Source organism: Staurois parvus, unplaced genomic scaffold (assembly GCF_062004578.1).
Source record: "Staurois parvus isolate SC_StPar_1 unplaced genomic scaffold, SC_StPar_1.0 ptg000007l, whole genome shotgun sequence".
NCBI classification, from domain to species: Eukaryota; Metazoa; Chordata; class Amphibia; order Anura; family Ranidae; genus Staurois; species Staurois parvus.
The window spans coordinates 11,431,701-11,454,726 of NW_028317803.1; the positions used below are offsets into that span (position 1 = coordinate 11,431,701).

The following is a 23,026-nucleotide window of genomic DNA, read 5'->3' on the forward strand; positions in this document are numbered from 1 at the left end:
AGCCAGTGGTGTCCTCTACTTTCCTATACTCCCAGGTTGTAAGTGATCCCTCTGTATCCACACAAAGAATTCAGGACTGCTGGTTGCATGAACAGGAGGTAGCCTTGAGAAGTGAGGACCATAGTAAATATATCATCTTTTTCATCATTCCCAAGACAAAATTAATAGTTAACCCTACAAGAGCAAATTTTTTATTTCCCTGGAGATTGGCTTTAGCCTATTTGCTGCCACCAACATAAGGCATACAGGGGCACAAAACTAACCAGGTAAGTAGAGATTATGCCATCTGCATTTTCCACTCTGCTATATGCTCATGGTTGCTGGTACCACTACCACCAGCCAAGACCTACCACTTTACCAACTCCAATCCTCCCCGCTAGGCACCAATAAAAAAAGTCTCCTGTACAGCCCAATCTCCCCCATGCCCTCTGACCCCATAATTTCTCTCTTCGCCTGTAGCAGGGGAGGCAGCCGGTTGCAATGGGGAGTGGCCAGAGTCAACTGTGAAGAATTCAGTGAAAGGAGGCAAACATTCTGATTATGTATCCCTAGCACAGCCCCTTGTCTTTGCTGTGCTGTCCAGTCCTCCTGCTCCTTTCCTTCTATTTATAGTGGCAGCAACAGTGAGCTGTACAGGTGAGTGCTAGCACCCAGAAGGACAGATCAGATGTTCAGGATGTAATATTTACCAATCCTATGCCCGTCCTGAAAAAACATCTGGTGATCAATATTAGTCATCCAGTGTTCATTCATAAATACTGAGAAGGTAAACATGAGTGACCATTGATGTTTACTATCTTTTCTTTTGTGAATGAACAGGAAGCGCTCTGTACAGAGAACTTTCTGCTCAGTGATTGAATGCTGCTTCAGCTGCAGAATAGTAGGAGACTGAGAACTGTCTTCAAATCTCTTTCTATATTTCAAAAGTAAAATATCAGGGGACTGTTTATACTGCTGATATTTCACTAAAGGCATTATCCAGTAGTAAAAAAAAAAAAAATAATAATAATAATAAATAGAAAAATTATATACTAATTAAAAAACATTTCCCTATTCACATTGGTGTGGGGATGCATGTCATTGCACACGAGGTGCAGCATGTGAAAAGAGCTAATGCTTTTCTTGGTGCGTTGTGGTGCCATTCATTCTTAATGACAGCTCAATGCACCTTGCTAACACACATGTATTGTAGTGCACTACACACATGAAAGGTGTACAGTCATCCAAATGAAATAAATACATAAGCCAATTTTAAGCAGACAAGATATTACAGAGAATCCCAGAAGGAATATAAAGTGTACTCAATGACAATGTTTTACGAAGTCAATCACAGTCCAGTTCAACAATAAGGCTCATAAGGACTGCTGGTTGCATGAACAGGAGGTAGCCTTGAGAAGTGAGGACCATAGTAAATATATCATCTTTTTCATCATTCCCAAGACAAAATTAATAGTTAACCCTACAAGAGCAAATTTTTTATTTCCCTGGAGATTGGCTTTAGCCTATTTGCTGCCACCAACATAAGGCATACAGGGGCACAAAACTAACCAGGTAAGTAGAGATTATGCCATCTGCATTTTCCACTCTGCTATATGCTCATGGTTGCTGGTACCACTACCACCAGCCAAGACCCACCACTTTACCAACCCCAATCCTCCCTGCTAGGCACCAACAAAAAAAGTCTCCTGTACAGCCCAATACATTATGCAATTTTCTTTCCTTCAACACATGTCAAAAGAAAGAACATTGCTCGATTCCCCCATCAGTCAGTTTTGAGGAGATCATAAAAGTAGTGTATACAGAGAAAAAAGATAAGGGAAAATAACAGAAATTAAGACTCTGAAGCCTCTAACAGTACTCAGTTACACTGTCTATTAAGGGGGTATAGATATATGAAGATATTGAGCCCAATGGTCCTGTCAGGGATGCAGGTGTGACCAGAAGTGTGTGGACTGACACAGGGAAACGCAAGCTTCAGATATGGTATAAATAAGACAATTTATTAAAGACTAACAATACAAACATAAACGCAGTGCACCAAACCCCAAGCTAACACAAATACATACAACAAGGTGAAACAAACCCAAACCTAAACTGGTATAGATACACAGGTACATACACATATAGAGCACAACGTAGTCAGGCAGGCCGGGTCGATAACTATCGGGCAGGTAGGTACAGGAGGAGCAGGTGGAGAGAATGGTCAGGGTCACAAGCCAGGGATCAAAATGGGAGAAGTCAGCAGAGGTCAGGATCAGGCAGGGTCGGCAACAAGTCAGGCAGAAACAGGAACAGGAACAGGAATGCAGGTTACAAGATACAGGGATCCATGGAAAAACACACACCAAGGCACAGACTGCAGATCTGGCCATTACTTAAATACACCTGCAATCAGCCCCAGGTGATGGCTAATTGCCGAAGTGAACCTCTGGTTGTTGAGAGGACCCGCTGGCCAGCCCTGGTACTGCAGCCCACAAGGCAGGTGAGTCCCACCACTATTGGCAAGTCCATTCCTGACAGGTCCTATACCTTTTTAGATTTTATCTCAGCAATGCTGCAGTATGAAAGGTCCCTTGGTGGTAAAATAATGCTAAATTCTATATAATCTCTTGTCTAACTAACATCAAAAAGCTTTTGCATCAAGACCAGGAGGAAAAAGATGTGCCATCGATGAGGTAAGGTTCCTACTATGTCACAACCTGTCCCACACTGCTAAATAATATGAGAGCATTGAAGCAAGTACAAGATAATCAATAGAATAGGGACAAACTGCCTGTCTTCAATATAGCAGATTTCTTACATTGAGAATGTACGATGGACAGTTGAGTCAGTCAAGCAGCCAGACAATATAGTGTAAGGTTTGGGAGCCCAAAACCTCTGTGAGATCTTGAGGAAAATAATATTTTCTCTGGCAGCATATACCATTTACCACCCCAAACATAACAAACTAACCTTGATTACATTTCCCATAAGTTAGAGCAGTTGATCGTGATAGATAAAGAATGAACAAATATACAATTGTGGGCAGCAGGGCCATCTTGATCTTGCCTATCTAAGATAGATCATATAATGACCATTTTTGAAGTTCTTCTAATTTTGCTTTCAGGAGTGAATAGTTCAGCTGATTTAGCTGTGCGACTGAAGACATGAGTCCACTATCCTTTCTTCTCTTTATGGGCCCTAGGTGGGTTATGCCATAACGTGCTCATATGCACAGCATGCTAGCACATTATGGCAGACATACCTGTCAATCTGCACCCTCCAGCACTGTGCTGTGACTGATCCGGCAGGTCCCTGGCAATTTTTTCTTTGCCAGCTCCCAGGTTCAGTGCCTTCAGCTACTTGAATGGTCAGGCTGCTATTACTTCACTTCTGCACATGCACATCACATCACAGTGGCACAGATAAGGGGACGTAAATAGTCGCTGATCTGCATGTGTACATGATGGCTGACAGGCAGGGGGAAGCATTTATGGCAGAATAGACTGACAGGGTTTCTTCCGTCATAAATATCCTGACTGTCAGCAATTATTTAAAAACAAAGTTTATAACTGCTTTAAGATGGGAGAGTAAGGCAAGCCATAGATGATGCAGTTTTCTTTCCTGCAACCACGAGTCAGTGTTAATGGGGGAATCCTGCCCGCAATGATATTGTGTTCTGCCATCGGAGAACATTTTCTACTGGCCAAAAACAATGATTACTGCTGGCTGCTGTGTCCACTGGCAGTAATTGAATGCAAAGAATCCAAAAGGATGGCGGTACTTAAGTCAGACCATGAGTCAACTTCATTTCAACCAGCCTGCCCATAGATGGAGTGAATCTTGGTTAGCCCCTGCTGATCCAGTCAAGATTTGATCCATCAATGGCTGTCTTACGGATGTAAAGCCAGTCACATTAAGAGCTACAAATTTGATCTCATTAACTGTGAGACTGGAAATTGTTCTAAATTCTCTCAGGAGGTAAATGATATTAGGAGTGAATATGAGTGGGGAACTAAAAGCAATTAATTAACAAAAAAGGCACATTTGTGGGTCATTGTCCCACAAGACCCTCCTTTTACATTAAGATCAAGTCCAATTGCTATCATTAAGGTCTCAATCAGTATAACAAAAATTAAAGGTGATAGAGGAGAGCATAATGTGGTTACTTTTCTAGCTGTGCCTCCAATGATCAGACTTGTCCTGACACCCCTCCCTCCCCCCTGCACAGCCTTTCACTGGGAAGATCAGTGTGCTGCTGTTTCCTCCTCCAGCATTTATGTATCTGAGAACAGAGGGAATGTGATCACATGTAATGGTTTTTCATTTTTTATCTAAATAAAACATAAATGTTTTGAGTTTCACTTCTATTTTAAACTAAATAAGTTTTTTTACAAGGTGAGAGTTTACATAAACCATGGGACTGGGTCAAAAGCTTTTTTCAGATCTATAGAGAATAGAAAACCCTCCTGGTGATATTTGCCATCCCAATAAAAGTGGAGAAGAGAGATAACATTCACTGCACTCCTCATTTGGTCATGTCCTTGTCTGCAAGGAATAAACCCTATGCGGTCTTTATGAATATAACTGCTAGGAGAGTTTGTTTGCTAAGATTTCTGTCAACAACTTTAGGTCATTATTGATCAGTTGTTCTTGAAAAAATCTTTATAAGAACTTCTTGTAATATCCTACACAGCAGGGTTCACATTGGAAATGAGGTGAGCAGCGTTAGAATCCACTAGGGGTCTGCTGCAGTGCACATATGCTGATTCAGAACATGGCAACAAAATCAGAAAACAATTGTGCTGCTGTTTCTTTATTGTCCAGTTGGCAGGTTTCAGGTGTTTTTAAACATATTCATAAACGTTATTGTGGCTATGCTGTTTGACACAGCAACCTTTTTTGTAGAAGTGTCTGAATAGAATTTCAAACCCTTCCGAACATTAGGAATTGGGCCTAGAATGATGCAGTGAATAAAAGAGTTATAAAGAGTGAGAGTCCCTCAGCTGCAGTGAAGGTAAACAGCTCACTATCAGAATTCTATAGGATGTATAATGGTACCAGACAGGGATGTCCCCTGTTCCCGTTGTTGTTTGTCATTTCTTTGGAACCACTATTAGCAACTGTTAGAAATAGTGTAGATGTCAGGGGAATGTGGACAGGGCACATTATTTATTTATTTCAGGTACTTATATAGCACCGTCAATTTATGCAGCACTTTACATATATATTGTACATTCACATCTGTCGCTAACCCTCAAGGAGTGTACAATCTAAGGTCCCTAACTTACATTCATACACATAAGGGCCAATTTAGACAGGATCCAATTAACCTACCAGCAAGTCTTTGGAGTGTGGTAGGAAACCAGAGTACCTAGAGGAAACCCACACTGGCACAGGGAGAACATGCAAACTCCAGGCAGGTGGTGCTGTTGTTGGGATTCGAACCAACGACCCTAGTACTGCCAGGTGAAAGTGCTAACCATTTAGCCACTGTGCTACCCATTGAACATAAAGTGGCAGCATATGCAGACAATATGCTGTTCTATATCGCAAACCCCAGATTAACACTACCAAACTTAATGAGAAAATTGGAAGAATATGGAGAGCTATCCAACTTGAAAAACATTTTAAATAAAAATGTTTCAAAGGCTGAGAAACAAATTTTACATAAATAATTCCCCTTTAAATTGAGAGAAAAAGAATTAAAGTATTTGGGAATAAAATTAACATTGCCTATGAGATATCTATATCATGCAAATTATATCTTATTAATAAATGCGATAAAGGATGAATTGAGGAAAACCTCTATGGGAAAGCTGTCATGGCATGGATAGGTTGGATAAATATAATTAAGATGATCATAGTACCAAAAGTTTTATATCATTTAATATTCTTCCAATACCACTTCCAGGGTCTTTTTTTAGGTTTCTAAAAAAAAAAGACACTTAGATATGTATGGACTAACAAAAATATGAAGCCTTATGCAGTAACAAAAAAAGGGGGATTACATATGCCAGATTTTAGGAGATATCATAATTTGGTGCTACTATCTCGAATTGTAGATTGGATATATAATGCACAGGGGAAAAGTTGGGTAAAAATGGAGAGCTCACCTATTAAGGCACCACTAGAAATGTTTATTTGGATACCACAGGAATTTTGCACTTGGGATGAGGACACAAGCACTTTGACATGGAATGCATTTAGGATTTGGGATGAAATGCACAAGCAGAAGGATTGAAAGTTTAATTCACCGTCAATACAGTTGGCAGGAACTAGGTTTTTCCCACCTGGGAATGATAATATTTCAGGGAAATGGATAATTGATAGAAACGTACGTTTAAAAGATAATGTGGATAAAGGGGTTTTATGTTCTTTACATGACTTGAAGAATAAGAAGGTAATATTTTCTTCACTGGATGAGTGGCGGTATGGTCAAATAAGACATTTTGTTGCAAAGCTCCCACAACCAGTAAGGAATGAAGAAGAAATGTATCATTTAGAGCAATTGCTGAGTACAAATAGAGTACAGAAACATATTACTTCAAGGATTTATAGAATCCTCACTGAAATAGAGGGACCAGTATCCCATTTTTTTTTGGAAAAGTGGGAAATGATGCTTGGAACAAAATTGAATGAGCAACAAAAAAATAAATTGTTTACTTTAATACATGGGGCGGTGAATATGAATATAGTGGTAATGAATTATAAATGTCTAGTAAGATGGTATATTACACCCAATGTGATGCATAAACTAAGGTCAGAGGTCTCATCCCAGTGCTAGAGGGGATGTGGGAGTAAGGGTACAATGGCACATATATGGTGGGACTGTCCCTAAATACAGGAATTTTGGAGGGAGATAATGAAATATATAGAAGATTAGTGTACCGACAGACCCGTGGGTTTGCCTATTTTATAAATTAGAGCTTTCAGTGAAGCAATATAAAAATATGATATTGTTCCATCTTTTAAATGTGGCCAAAAGCCTTATTCCTAAATATTGGCAAATACCAGAGTCCCCAAAAATAAAAGATTGGATGGATAGAGTTGAGTATATACATGGAAGAATTATATCATATAGACGAGGATAAAATGGAAAAATGTAAGAAGGCCTGGAAAGGATGGTATAATTTAAAAAAATCAAAAAGATTTTTTGAAGCGGTTGGAGTGTAGGGGAAAAAAAAAAAGAAGAAATTAAACAAGAGTTTGGAAATGAAAGAAAGAAAGAGGAACACCATAAGGAGGGGAAACAGTTAGATAGATTAACAAAGGAAGAACAAGGATCGAGAAGACAAAGGAAGGGGTTGGGGTGGGGGTAGGTGAAGGGGGGTAAATATGGGTATGAGTATTAATTTAACACCATTCATATTGTCATTTAATGTTATTAAAAATGATGTTTCCTTTTTAATCTACAGTATTATAGATTTCTGTAAAATATGATGCAATATGAAAACCTGGAAACATTCTGTGCACACATAGTGTATGGAACGCCCCCCAGAAATGTAATTTCCTGCTTGTGTGATTGACTTAATGAATTTCTCGTTTAAAGATAAAAAGTCAGATTTTACGCATCCTCTACAACAAAAATTTAATTTTTGGTGAGATACTTCCAAAGGGAAATCACATCTAAAGAAATTCAGACCCTGCCACTTTCTTTATTAGAATCATGCAAGTGCAGCAACTGATAAATGATTATAAAGTCACTTCCACTTATAACTTCACACTTTGCACAGGGACACACAAACAGCTATTTTTTTAGAATGAGGTAACAGTTTTCAATAAAGTTTGTTAAAATCCTTGCAGTCTACGTAGATCAGCCAGAGAAGAATGATTTTTTCTCATCAAACCTGGAGTTACAATTTAAGCTTAGTTTTCCTTCAGTTTCAAGATGTCGGATAGAATAAACACACCTACTGAAATATAGGCAGTTATACAACTGTATTGATATTTAATGTTGATATCCTTCTAAATATTCAAGTCGCTTGGCTGTCATGAAGATCAAGATGGTATCAATACTACTTTTCTTAATGTTCCAAAACAAGTTTTCAGCCAGTGAAATTAGAATGAACTTAGAACTCTTTATATTCATGCGTGCTCTAGATCACTGGCACCAACGATGAGACACTGGTGCCCTATTCCTTCTACTTACACAAACAATGGGCACTATTTTTTCCACTGACACCAACAATGGGGTAATTCCTCCCAATGAGATAAATGATGGAACACTATTCCTCCCACCAGTAACCAAAGATGGGGCACTATTTCTTACACTGACAATGGTGATGGGTCACTATTCCTCCTCCTACTAATCATAGGATCTATGAAATTTTTATTTCCACCAACTACGAAGCCTGAGGCATTATTTACTTGCACTACACTTGCAGTTTTCTACACCCACTGGCAACAGTCGGCCCTAAAGTCTGAAGGACTGCAAAACCCTTTGCTTAGAAAATGTGTACACCCCAGCTTTAGATCATTGTCTAAAAATATACTGAAATCATTGGATCTGTGTGATAGTCAGGCAGCTTGCATTTTCATAAGACAATGCCGGGAATGACAGCCGTTGCATTTTTCTCAGTAGGAGTTTCTTTCAATGCAACATATTTTTAAAATTCAGCCAATAACAATCATCATCTGTCCTCAGTGCCACAGATCTTCAAGATGTGATCTTTGATCACTCTGTGCTTTATTTTCTGCCTTTCAATAGCAGCACAAACCATATAGCTGAGTGATTAGAAGATCTGTCAAGCTACTAAATGTATTTAAAAATGAATGAGATGTGAAGGATTTCATTTTATTTGAACAGCATATGGTAAATAAATAGGTTTAGTCCCAAGCTGCAAGGATCAAAACATTGAAACCTTAAAGTTTCATTATTCGGCAAAATAGGACTGATTTTTAATTTGTTTGACGGTTTTATAATGATAGAGGTTCACAGCATATTAGCACATGCATGCAATTGTAATATTCATTTGGCTTGGATTGTTCCCATTGCTGGTGATGCAGAACATGCTCCTGCTCATCATCCTCTGTTGTCTGGCTCTGGAATGAAACTGACTACTGAGGCAAGCTTGGCAGTTGTGGGCTCCAGATGCCAAGTTGCAGGATTAATTGATCTTTGCTGTGCCATCAGAGAGCTTCCTGTTTACGTGAATTTGATGGTACACTAATTTAACCTATTTTTGTTCTAGAATGTATTATTTACTACTGTGCTTATTCTGAACAGATTGAAATCTAAATATGTCATTTTGGGGAATAGTTTTACAGCTATATTTAGACTTTAGTTAAAATATTAATTTATCTCAGTATTTGAAGATTTGTACCTGATAATCTTTTTTATCATAGATTTACAAATATGTAACTACGTTTCTACACACATTATGATGGATTTTTATTTTAGTTATTCTTTTTGCAATATGAATGTATGAATATAGGTATACCTGCTGTATTACCTTACATTAATTGTCCAGTAGTTGGTATTTGGAGACAGTCAGGACACAGTAGAACAACTGTTACTGAACTGTATAATCAACACCCAATAGGAGCAACATATCTTAAAGAGACACAGCTTTTCCACTATGATGGCTGGCTTTTCTTAGCAGAAGCTCCGGGAGAGCCTCTAGAATCTGTCCATATCCTGCTATTTACCAGCCACTCTGAGCCTCCAGATCGGAACCGGGAAGTCTCCCGCACACAACCGACAAGCAGTCGACCACTCTGAAAAGCAATATGGCACCTGCAGTCCTCCACACACTAGAAGTGAATGTCACGTGGCTGCAGATACTCCTAGAGTGGCATCCTCTCAGGCCGATAAACCAGAGAAAATGACCCTGAAGCAGGTAAATGCACATCTTTTGGAAGCAATCACTTCCAGTAACACAGCTTTAATGGGGAATATGGAGGAGATATGAATTAATGTAGGTCTTCTCAGACATGATATGCAAAATATCAGAGACTGGGTGAAGACAGAACATTGAATATCTGCAACAAAGTTTAGCTACCCCCTATCCCCTGTAAGGTCTCTGCAGCTGAGAAACAGATCTATTTCCTTCATCAAAAATGCAGATGATCTGGAGAAGTGCATAAAAAGAAACAACAGTCTCCCTGAGAGAGCAGAGGGCCAAAATTTCAGGGGACTTTGTGGAACAATGGATTCACTGTATATTTGATGATACCACCTTCTCCTCTGCCTCCACAGGATCCCAGTGAAACTCCCACAACCAGGTGAACCCCCCTATAACGTTGCTGGTGCATTTTCTAAATTGTAAAGACCAGGACCTATTCTGCGTAAATCCAGCCAGAAAGTTAAATCTGCTATGAAAATGTTATAGTGTCAATTCTCCCTGATTTCTCAGTGGAACTGCAGAAACAGCATGCCATCTTCACAGAAATCAAGTGGAAGCTGGGAGATAAGAATATCATCTACTCCATGGCCTATCCTGCACATCTTTTGGTTGCTGATACCAGGAAAGTTCTCTTTTTGACCATGCGGGATCAAGTCGAGGACTGGCTCCGTTTTCAGGGCAGGCACTGCCCTTGAAGGCCCCCGTGATTATATTATCGTAATCTTTAGTATGCTGTTACCGATTGTCTGACTGCATACCCTTATCTCCAAAACTCATTCATGGTTGATGGGACTTTTTGGGACCTTGAAGGGGGTTCAGCTTTACCTTTCAAATCCTGTGTTTTGCCTAAAATAGACTGTGTCAGCTCCTGCTTAACATGCTCCCCCTGTCCTGAGCAGCTTTATGGTGAACGGCATATGCCTGCCCTACTGATTCTACTTGACTTCTACCTTTTCATTTTGAGTGGTCTTCTGGACTTGACTAGGTCTGGACCCTCTCTGAGGTTTATGCCAGTGTTGTTATTTCCAGCCCCAGCAACCCACTGCAGCCTTTAGCTTCATAAACCTTATCTGAACTAATAGCATATTGTATTGTCCTGTCTTTACTATTTAACACCTTTCTCAAACAAGTTGGAACTGTGTAGTTGACTCTCTTACTATGCCTCAGATCTCGAAGACTGCTTCTTACTAAGGGAGTACTGAGGTTATATTCTCTACGAATTTCTTGCATAGATGCATGTGCAGTGGGAGGGCAGTGCCATATTGTTTGCTGATTGTTTTACTGTGGTTAATTTGTTTCATTGTTCTGAGGTTTTCCTGACCAAGAGATTATGGTTTGATCTTACAGCACAATACCTGTCTCAATGTTTGCAGTACACTGGTCCAGATGTCCCATTAATTGTCTATCTCCCCTTTGTACTCCCATCTATTACATTATTAATATTATTATTATTATTATACAGGTTTTAAATAGCGCCAACAGTTTGCTCATCACTTACAAAATTCCATCTATACTTATATGGTAATGGCGGAGATCTGTAATGTATTGTAATGGAATGTCCATGGTCTCCGATATGGAAGAAAAATATATTTGAAGTTTAACTTAAAAATATTCTTCCCAAATATATTGACATATATTTGAAATGCTAAAATTTTGGCCATATTCAATATATTTAAAAAAAAAAAATATATATATATATATATATATATATATATACATACTGTATATATATATATATATATATATATATATATACAGATACTGCATGTTGAAATGCATTTTTAATACAAAATATATGAACAATATGTTAAAATTACTTTTATAAGTTAAAAAAAATCTGAAAAATCTATTTAAAAAATTTATATTTTTAAATTTTTTTTTTTTAAATATATTCTTCAGATTTGTTTAACATATAAAAAGGTAATTTTAACATATATTTTTACATATATTTGTAAATGCATTTCAAAAATGTAGATTTGTATTTTTAAAGACCTACAGTATATTTGAAATGTATTTTAAAAAATATTTTTCATATATTTTGTAATAAAAACACATTTCAACATGCAGTATATGTATATATTTATTGAAATATATTTTGAAATATATTGAATATGGCCAAAATTGTAGCATTTCAAATATACGTCAATATATTTAGTAAGAATATTTTAAAAATATATTTCAAATATATTTTTCTTCCATGTGGGCTAGGCACTCCCCTAAAGCGTACTCAGGTATTTATTGTGATTAGACAATCACGGCGACTTTAGTTTGTTTGTTGTTTGTTGTCTCACTAAAGACACTGTTCCATATTTGTGTAAACCCTGCTACCAATGGTCCTCTCACTCCTGGCACACCTCATTTTCTAGGGGAGTATCCCTGATGGTACATCACTTTGTTTCTTGGAAGTGCATTTCCATCTGTACTGATTCGGACGGCAGATTTATCTTTGTATATGCTAAACTATATTCTAAACCGTTTGTCATTATATGCATATATAACCCCCCTCCTGCCATTTTAATGGTGGTGAGAGAGGCGGTTCACTTCGTTGCACAGTACCCAGAATCATATGTGTTATGCATGGGAGATTTTAATCTGATGCTGTATCCGGTCTTGGACAGGTACGTGGACTTCATATTGGGTCACTCCTCCAACCCTACAACGTTCATTCACCTCCTTTATGAACTGGGCTGATTTGACCTATGGCACTTCCATCACCCCTATACCAGGTTATACTGTACTCCTTGTCTGCCCCAGGAAGAGGCAGATTCTCCCGCATAGACCTAGCCCTGGGTAATGATACATTTTTGGCTTTAATTAATTCAGTAATTTACCTCCCCAGGGGAGTGTCAGATCATTTCTGGTTTTTGTCTCCCTGATGTTTGGCCCTATTGGCGCTAAGCCTATCTGGAAAATCCACCCCTTTTGGTCGTTCCAGATTAGATACAGTGAGTGCATTCCTGATCAACTTATGGTGTTTCTGGAAGCACATGAGGATTCACCTGCTAGCAGGATGTTTAGGGACACCCTTAAGGCCTATTTAAGAGGCGCACTTAAATCAACTATTGCCTTTATTAAATGGTCATCAAGGCAGGGTGAGGAGGCATTGTCTGAGGCTCTTAAACAGGCAGCATCCTCATTTATTTCACATACCTCTGTCAATAACCGTATACATTGGGAACATCTGTCTCATTATTATTCTGATCAGCTGTTATACCATGCCAAGCACAAATTATTTTTCTATCACCAGAATAACTTTGAGCAGGGGAACCAGTCTAGTAAACTGCTAGCATCCCTGGCCAAACAACAATCTTCAAGTACAACAATTACTTGGGTTAGAAACACAGAAGGAGTGACAGTTTCTTCACTTGGGGAAATAATGGGCAGTTTCCATGCAGTTTACAGTGACATGTACATGTCCACTTTGCAATGCACTAATGATGATATTGAGGACTACCTTTCAGATCTGGTGTCCCTACCCTCTCTGATGACCATGTAACTCTCCTTGACAAGGACATATCTGAGGATGAGGTAAAAGACGCTATTACCTCCTTAACAATGGGAAAAGCCTCAGGCCCAGACAGCATACCTCTGGAAGTGTACTCTAGATATATTGATATTCTTGCCCTGGTTCTAGCTAAGGTGTATGGAAGCTTATAAACAACATACTTTGCCCCCATCAATGTATTTTACTATGGTTATTTTATTGCCCAAGCCAGCCAAAGACCCACTGGATTGTGCCTCCTATAGGCCAGTATTTCCATTGAATGTATATTACATAATCCTGGCTAAAGTCTTAGCTCTTAGACTAAATGAAATAAACACATCCATAATTCATCAAGACCAAACTGGCTTTATGCCTGCTATATCTACTTACATAAATATCTGGAGGATGCAGATTGTAGCTTGATAGACACCACCAAGGCTTTTGACTCTACACCATGTTCCAAATTATTATGCAAATTCTATTTAAGTGTCACAAAGTTTAAATATTTTGTTTTTCAGTTTAACTCATGGATGGCATTGTGTCTCAGGGCTCTTTTGATCACTGAAAACAATATTGGACACTTGTGATAATTAGATTGGCAGGTGAACCCAATTTAAGTAAAAGCTACTAAAGGAGGGTGTTCCACATTATTAAGCAGAGCACCATTTTCAAGCAATATGGGGAAGAAAAAGGATCTCTCTGCTGCCGAAAAGAGTGAAATAGTTCAATGCCTTGGACAAGGTATGAAAACATTATATATTTCATGAAAACTTAAGTGTGATCATTGCACTATTAATAGATTTGTGGCTGATTCAGAGCACAGACAGTTTCGTGCAGATAAAGTCACATTGAGGAAGATTTCTGCCAGATCCATGTATCGGATCAAGAGAGCAGCTGCTAAAATACCATTGTATAGCAGCAAACAGATAATTGAAGCTGCTGGTGCCTCTGGAGTCCTACGGACATCAAGGTTTAGAGTCCTCCAGAGTCTTGCAACTGTGCATAAACCTTCTATTCGGCCACCACTAACCAATGCTCACAAGCAGAAACGTCTGCATTGGGCAGAAAAATACATGAAGACTAATTTTCAAACAGTCCTGTTCACTGATGAGTGCCGTGCAACCCTGGATGGTCCAGATGGATGGAGTAGTGGATGGTTGGTGGACGGCCACCCTGTTTCAACAAGGCTGCGACGTCAGCAAGGCGGTGGTGGAGTCATGTTTTGGACCAGAATCATGGGAACAGAGCTGGTTGGCCCCTTTAGGGTCCCCGAAGGTGTAAAGATGACCTCTGCAAAGTATGTGCAGTTTATGACTCACCACTTTCTTCCCTGGTACAGAAGGAAGAACTATGCATTCCGTAATAAAATCATCTTCATGCATGACAATGCACCATCTCATGCTGCAAAGAATACCTCTGCATCAATGGCTGCTATGGGGATAAAAGGAGAGAAAGTCATGGTGTGGCCTCCATCATCCCCTGACCTCAATCCTATTGAGAACCTTTGGAGCATCCTCAAGCAAAAGATCTACGAGGGTGGGAGGCAGTTTACATTCAAACAGCAGCTCTGGGAGGCTATTCTGACATCTTGCAAACAAATTCAAGCAGAAACTTTCCAAAAACTTACAAGTTCAATGGATGCAAGACTTGTGAAGCTGCTATCAAATAAGGGGTCCTATGTTAAAATGTAATGTGACCTGTTAAAATGTTTAAAAAGTTAAAATGTCGTTAAAAGCTTGATTGAAATAGCTTTTGATTTCAGTAAATATGCTGCAAACACAACAAATGACAATTTTCAGTTATTTACAACCTATAAAGTGTTTTGAAACTTACTGTGCATAATAATTTGGAACAGTGCATTGTAAGTTTTTTTATGTTTAAAAAAAAAACTGTTATCATTAGGAGGTTTGTTCAATACAATTTGAATTGTACTCTTAATAGTTGATAACATGAGAATTATGCTGACTGTTATTTACATCATTTATTTAGGTAAATGAGAAAAATATCATTTGCATAATAATTTGGAACAGGGTATATTTAGTGGCCTTTCTTACAAGCAGCTTTGCACTGTTTTGGCTTTGGATATACTCTAAGGTGCTGGGTCTCCATTCTGTATGCCCATCCCACCTTCAAACTATTGGTGCATGGTATATTTTCTGAAGAGAAAAATGGGATGACCATCGGTTGATAGGAGGTCATGACCCAACTTATACCATAGTGCCCCATCCCTATTAAATTGTAATTTATTATAATAAAATAATTAATGAAGAAAAAGATATTGAGTGGACTTTTTAGGCACAAAAATACAGCATAAGAAACATTTATAAACACTTACATAATTATCCAGTGTGCATTGTGTGACAATTACTTCCCAGCGCAAACAGAACCAGGTTCCTCCAGGCCAACAAGGAAGGGTACACGAAACTCCCCAGATGATCAGCAGGTAAATATTGTCAATCAGAAGTGACAGTTGTTGGTCTACAACCTCCATATAATAGTTCAGCCACATCAGGGTTACTAATGCCTAAAAAAGACCATAATATATAAATATAAATCGGATAGTATCCCACTGAAATGTGGGTATTACGGCATGGGCCCAAATTCATAAGAAGAATTTACCTCTTGAAAAGATGTATGTATCAATCATTGAGACCAATATGTATGCAATCCCTCACTAGGGAGTAAAAGGCAAACAGCTCTGACTTAGCCCACAATGGGTTGTCTCCAATATTAGGTATAGAGACTAGTTGGCCTAAAAGAAAAAAGTAGAAAACAAGGTGCCCCCATTAGTGTGACTCCCCTCTATGTTCATAAGTCAAACCCTCTATAGTATTTATCACCCCAAAGGGATGTAATCTACCTGTAACCACAAAGAAGCACAAAGTCTGTGGAGTCACCAATGAGGTCAGCTCGGCAGTAGAGGAGTCCCACAAGGCAGTACACTGGCACACGCCGCTTATATACACCCTGACCGGGCATGCCAACGCCGCTTGGCATGTGAAGCAAACCCAGCTTGGCCAGGAGAGTCCATGCACGTGCAGTAGGCCCGCGCACGTGCAGAGCCCATTCTGACAATTCACGACTGCGGGACCACCTGTGCACGCACAGATAGAGAGAAAAAAGGATCCAGGAAGATCCAATGCTCCCCAACCCATGGGCAAACTGGTACAGCAGCCACCACCATCCCCAGGAGCACAAAGGCCATACGTTGAGTCATGACCTCCTACCACCCGATGGTCGTCCCATTTTTCTATTCAGAAAATATATTTGCATTAAGGTGGAAGCACCCATATTTTTATTCCAATGTAGGGTGTGTATACCGATAATTACTTATACTTGTTGATATCTGGGTTTCTGGGACAGTTTACCCATTTGTGTAATATCGGCCCTCTTGGATAATGTAACAATATAGACTTTGTAGGCACAGCTTGGTCTGGGTTTATAAGTGATATACGTACATATAGCATGTAATGGCACTAATAAGGATGAAGATAATTTGAATCAATATTTTATGAAAATAAGTTGAAAATACTTAAGAAAAAATCCAATCTGTATTGGCACATCGAATTCTTTAACCTTTACATCACTGATAACATTAGCCCATTGGGCTTAAAGGTCCAACTGTACCCCACTGTTAAAAACATCTCCCAGGAATTTAAGATGTCCTGGGAACACGTCCTCACATAATGTAGTATAGAACTTATGAATTCATTGAATACCCACTATAAGACTGAAGTAAATATGGTGGATCAGGAACTAATATCATTACATTCACAATATGAAATGATAAAAAATAACCCTTTATATGACACCAAATGGCAGGATTTAAAGGATTATCTAGCTAAAATCAATAGGGACATTATAAGTAAGAAACAAGACAAAATTTCTAAAGATAGGGCTGCCTTTGCAGAGGGATTTGCTTATAGATGGCTAACCCCCACCCCCACCCCCTTTGGGACTAGGGGTAACAATTAAAGAAAATCAACCTTGGTGACCAATGGTAATTATGTACAGGATGACGAGACCAAATCTGATTCATCTATCTCCTCTTCTCATCCACAACCTTCAAGGTCACATATATCTACACCATCATCCAACATATACAGTGGACCACGTAAGCGACAGAATTTTTGTGGGGGTTCTATTCACAACTCCAATGTACCTAAAATACTTTCTAATCTATTCCCCATATTTACCACAGATGTGGGAACACTTTCATTTTGGTGGGGGTTCTATTCACAACTCCAATGTACCTAAAATATGTTCTAATCTATTCACCACATTTACCACTGATGTGGGAACACTTTCACAGAACACACATAATTCCACAGATTCTGGGAATATTCACTCCAATGGGTCATCCTATATGGGTCCTGTAGCGGTACAGGCCTTACACATGATGCACACACCTGTCACTACTTCACAAGATCACTTATCAATACCTCCATCTAGAAACATGACATTAAGGCAACTTCCTCATTCACAAAGTTCAATGCCCCCTAACACCAATAATTTTTTATTACTGTAGGGAACTGTTATTTTATACACTAGTTGTGGTTTGTTTACATCCATATACAGCCACTACCATAGAGGTCCCATTACAGACAAGTCCCTAGGTGTGCTTCCTGCCCCTACAAGGAGGTCAAGAAACCCCAGGATGTTATATAGTTGTTTTCTAGGAAGTATCAGGCAGAGGGTACCAGCCTGCCATGTGCTATGTATCTGGGGAGAACTGTATGGGGATTCTGTGAGTACTGATCCAGATTAACAAGGCTGCTATCTATTTAGTTGTTACTGAAGCAGATTAGGTCTGCCTCTGTTATATTTCAACTTCTGTATAGGAACCCTAATATCTCTGTAAGAGAGAGATTTGTGGTTCATTATCATTATTCTATTTACACACTGCAGAATCCTTATAGTTATATATATATATATATATATATATATATATATATAGATCAGTGTTTTCACCTGCATAAGACTGTCAGGTGACCTTTCTGTTAATTTCAGTGTATCTTTGCAGCCTCTTTGCTTAAAGAGCCTTATTGGTCTGGATCTCCCTTTAGCTAGGATTAGCATAGGGAGCGTTGGATAGATTAGGCTAGAGGTAGGTTAGGCATCCGACGGCCACTTAGACAGATAGAGGCCCTGTTGCAGTGACAGCCCAGTTTAGGGATAGGGACTAAGAGTGAGGATAGATAGCGCATTTTATCCTTTTAGGTGATGCATCGCTGATCTTCAGACAAGCAGTGCAATCATCCGCATGTTACTTGGACGCCATCACAGCATCTAAAGTGGAAGCGTGCATCTTATTGACTCTCACCTCTCCAGGGGCCCCTGCAACCGGACAGCGCTATAACCCATGGTTGGAGGTATTCTGTTTACTACATGCACATATACCCGGGTATAATTGCAACCTCCCAATTTATGCTAAATTGTAATTCCTGAATGTTATTCTTATGCATCCTGTTTTATGTGGCTGCTTTATATAAACTGCATTAATCTCATACAGGTGTGGTGACATGTTTTCATGTTAGAAATATAAGCTGGGTGCATTAATACTGCTATGTATAGTTACTTTAAGTTGTCTACCTGTTACATTCCTAGAAAGGGGTGAGTCTCCTCAATTGCAGGATCCCTATTCTAGGTGGAGGCACTGCCATTTGTATTATCACAACCCCCTCTTCCATATAGCGAAGGCTCAGGATTGCCTACTCATATACAGGTTAGTGCCATAGCTTGTTTGGTGTGGGCCATTTCACATAACCCCCCCCCCAAAACAGGGCTACATTACCAAACCAGTCCAATGTAAGAGACAGACACAGAACTCTCGACGATTATGTAGTACGCATCACCTTCACCAGGACCAGTTATGCTCCACAACATGTTCATGGCAACACATTAACTGTCATAAATCTGACTACTGAACAACTCCCTGAGAATGAATTAGCAGTACTGAGTATGGGATTAAGCTTCTGCCCTACTGCTAAGTTTGACAAATATGAGACTATCGAGGATTTATATTTGTTCACGAGGAAACTCACTTACAAATATATCTTTGATATAGATCAAACTAGAACTAGACAGAAAAAGGAACTTATGGAACAAATTAAACATTTTACTATGCAAGACTTTAGTAATTTGCGGGACTTAATGCTACTACTTGATGAGAATTATCAAAATGAGGAATCTGACAATGTCACTAATTTTGTTAATTTTACCTTCCCACACGTTTCAAACTGAAATCTCAAAACTTTCCAGAACCAACTACAAATCCACATGTTTGGGCTGTTTTTGTGGCAACTATCAGTGAGGTTAAACATATGACCACAGTGACCAAGGATACCAATATTTTGTCTGTACATAGAAAATCTTTAAATCAATTAAAAAGCAGAACTAATTTAGTTATTAAATCATCCAATAAGGGGGGAAATATTGTTGTTATGTCACAAGATCAATACAAGCAGATGTGTCTCAAAACTTTGAATAATCCTCAATGGTATAAGCGAATTCCAGCTAATGTAACACACAGATATAGTACTGAATTTAAAGATCTTATCAATGGGGCATTCCTTGATGCCATAATTGATAAAGACAAGTATGAATTTTTGAGTACTCAATTTCCTAGAGAAGCTACGTTCTATTCCTTGCCCAAGATCCATAAAAATATATCCACCCCACAGGGAAGGCCCATCATTTAGGGTATTGGTTTTCAAACTGAGAATGCAAGTAAGTTTGTTGATTTTTTTTGTATGCCACATCACACAACTTCCATTGTATGTTAAAGATACTTTTGATCAACTTAAACCATTGATGGTCTATCTGTGCCCCCTGATGCCCTTCTTGAGACCATTGATGCGGAAGCTCTTTATTCTAGCATTCCACATGATCAGGGAGTAGCAGTAGTGTGTTCCTTCTTGATGGAGCAAGATCGCACACAATGGATGCTGTGTAATTTTGTTTTGGATTTGTTGTATTATATTCTGACCCACAACTGGTTTACCTTAATGGGCTCCCATTACCTCCAGGTACAGGGCATTGCCATGGGCACTTGTCAATCTTTACCTGGGGGGATCGTTATATATTCTCCGATGACATCCTCGCCAAATACCTTTACCATGCCCTTTGCTGGTTCAGGTATAGAGACAATGTATTTGTCATTTGGACCAATACCTCTGATATTCTGGAAGAATTTATGCAATTACTGAATAGGCCAAATTAAAAGGTATGCGCTAATAACAAACTTATACAAAAGTGTATGTCATCATCCAAAAAACATTAGTGTTTTAAATAAATTAGAGTGTCCAAACATAAATTAGTGTCCAAAAAAATATATATATCTTCCACCAAAATCCACCACCAAAGGAGATTAAATGAACTCACCAGAGCTAATGGCTGGTCAGATTATAAACCAGCAACAGCGCTTGTGCTCTGGGAGCAATGAACCCGATGTCCAAATAGATATGGTGATGTTTCAGATACTTCCAGATAATAATCACAGCCAAACAACTTTGCAGCCCAAGCTCTTATGATGAACTTCTCCACTCTGTCTCATACCTCCATGAGAGCATGCAGTACACTCAGGGACAAAAAAGAGAACATAATGGTGCAATACGTTTTTTTCATTTATCTCTTTAATAAAAAAGGTATAAGGAAACTCACAAACAAGGTGTCCAACAGACACCAGCTTCAATCGCAAAAAAGGGTTGAGATACAGTTAACGCTCACCGCAGATCTCTCCCATACAGCACAGACCAGCAAGGCTCTCTAACATCCACATCAAATAGGCTACGCCCAACCGGTTTCGACACACCGACGTCATCAAGGGGCGGTACAGATGGGAACGTCAGACAGCTCATATAAATACCACCCTTCATCTACATAGTTTTAACACCCAGCCAATCACTGCGTTCCTAGTCTCCTTAATCACGCCGGCTAGAACAGGTGTTTCCCAATTTAATTATACATATACTCTATTATATAAACAAAAAAGCTAAATATATATACCCTGCAGGTTTGAATCAGCACAATACCGTTCTCCTTCAAAATCACCCACAAAAAAATATAAATATAAAAACATAAATATATGCAGAAAAGCAATATATACCATCCTGTGCATGGCTCTTCAAACCACAGAAAAACCCTTAAAGGGCCATGCACAGAACTTAAAGCACAACTCTTCTCATACACAAAAAAATTAAAAAATAATTTTTTTTTTTTTTTTTTATAAAAATATAAACCAAATTAAAATAAACTATATATAACGATCACTACATGTAATCAATATTTTAAAATATTTATCTTAAAAATTAGTCAAAAAACAATTTAAATCAATATCTATGTTTAAACCTCTTGGTACTAAAGACTCCAATTCATATATCCAAAAAGTCTCCTTTTTTGATATTTCTTTAATCAGATCTGAACCCCTCCAATGACTTTTTACTCTCTCAATTCCATAAAATGTCGCTAAACTCGGATCACTATTGTGTCTTAATTTAAAATGTCTTGAAACACTATGTTTGTCAAACCCTCTCTTTATATTGTTCAAATGTTCATTTATCCTAGTCTTCAACTGTCTCCCTGTTCTTCCAACGTACTGAAAATGACACGGGCATTCCAAAACATAAATCACATGAGAGGAATTACACGAAATAAGTTGTTCGATCTTATATTCTTTCTTAGTTATATTTGAAATAAATTTCTTCCTCTTTATTTTATTCAATCTATTTATCGTTCTACATGCTTTACACCTGTTACAATGAACAAATCCCTTCAAATCGGGAAAAAAATCCACCTCTTTTGGTGGATCTAAAACATTATGCACTAATTTCGTCCTTATAGATCGATTTTTCTTATCAATAAATTTAGGTTTTTTTGGGATGATCTTTTTCAATACCTCATCTTTTAACAAAATCGGCCAATATTTCTTGAAAATACCCTCAATCTCTTTATACTGATTATTAAAGTTGGTAATAAAAGCCATATCAAAGTTGTTATTCTTTATCTTTCTATTAGACAGAAAAGTACTTCTATCCTTTTTATCAATCATTTCCCTTTCTGTTGACAAAAAAGGTTTTTTATATCCTTTCTCAATAAACCGATCGATCAATACATCAGTTTGATCAACAAAATCTTTCCTTAAACTGCAATTCCTTTTAATTCTTGTAAACTGACTTCTTGGGGTATTATATAGCCATTTAGGATGATGTCCACTTGAAACCGGGATATAGCTATTTTTATCAATATCTTTAAAAAAAGTTTTAGTATAAATCTGTCCATCATATTTATATAAGATCAAATTCAAAAAATTAACCTTTTCAAAATCTTTAGTAACAGTAAACTTCAACCCATAATGGTTTTCATTAATATAGTTTGAAAATCCTTCAAGATCTATTTCAGAACCCCTCCAAATTACTATAATATCGTCTATGTAGCGCCTATACAGCGCCACCTGTGGCCATTTTTCAAATATACATTCTTCTTCCCATTTATCCATAACGATATTAGCTACACTGGGAGCATACTTAGCACCCATAGCAACGCCCCTACATTGCTGAAAAAAAGTATTATTATACCAGAAGAAGTTATTCGACATCACAAATTCTAGTAATTCCCAAATAAATGCTCTTTGAGTTCTTTTAATATGTGATTTATGTTTCAATGCCCATTTAACTGCTTTCAAACCATCATCTTGTTTAATGCTGGTATATAAGGA

At 38.3% G+C, this 23,026-nt stretch overlaps 1 pseudogene; it reads left to right on the top strand.

The window, feature by feature from the left end:
* The first annotated feature begins 7,041 nt into the window (after positions 1-7,041).
* Positions 7,042-17,286, top strand: LOC149474294 (uncharacterized; annotated as a pseudogene).
* The last annotated feature ends 5,740 nt before the right edge of the window (positions 17,287-23,026 follow it).